Raw genomic sequence first — 203 nt, 5'->3', positions numbered from 1 at the left:
AATCTTTATTATCTGCAAGACCTTTGGGCAAATATTCTGTGGACTAATGAAAAAAATTAAGGTTTTTAAGCAATCCGTCCCATTAAATCTGCCAAAAATCTAAAACGGCATTTCATAAAAAGAACATCATAAAAACAGTCAAACATGGTGGTGGCAATGTGATGATTTGAGGCTGCTTCGGGACTTGGACGACCTGTTATGAC

The sequence above is a fragment of the Silurus aristotelis genome (assembly GCF_946808225.1).
Source record: "Silurus aristotelis genome assembly, chromosome: 10".
In the NCBI taxonomy this organism is placed as follows: Eukaryota; Metazoa; Chordata; class Actinopteri; order Siluriformes; family Siluridae; genus Silurus; species Silurus aristotelis.
The sequence above is the reverse complement of the archived record's forward strand: the minus strand, read 5'-3'. Positions refer to the sequence as shown.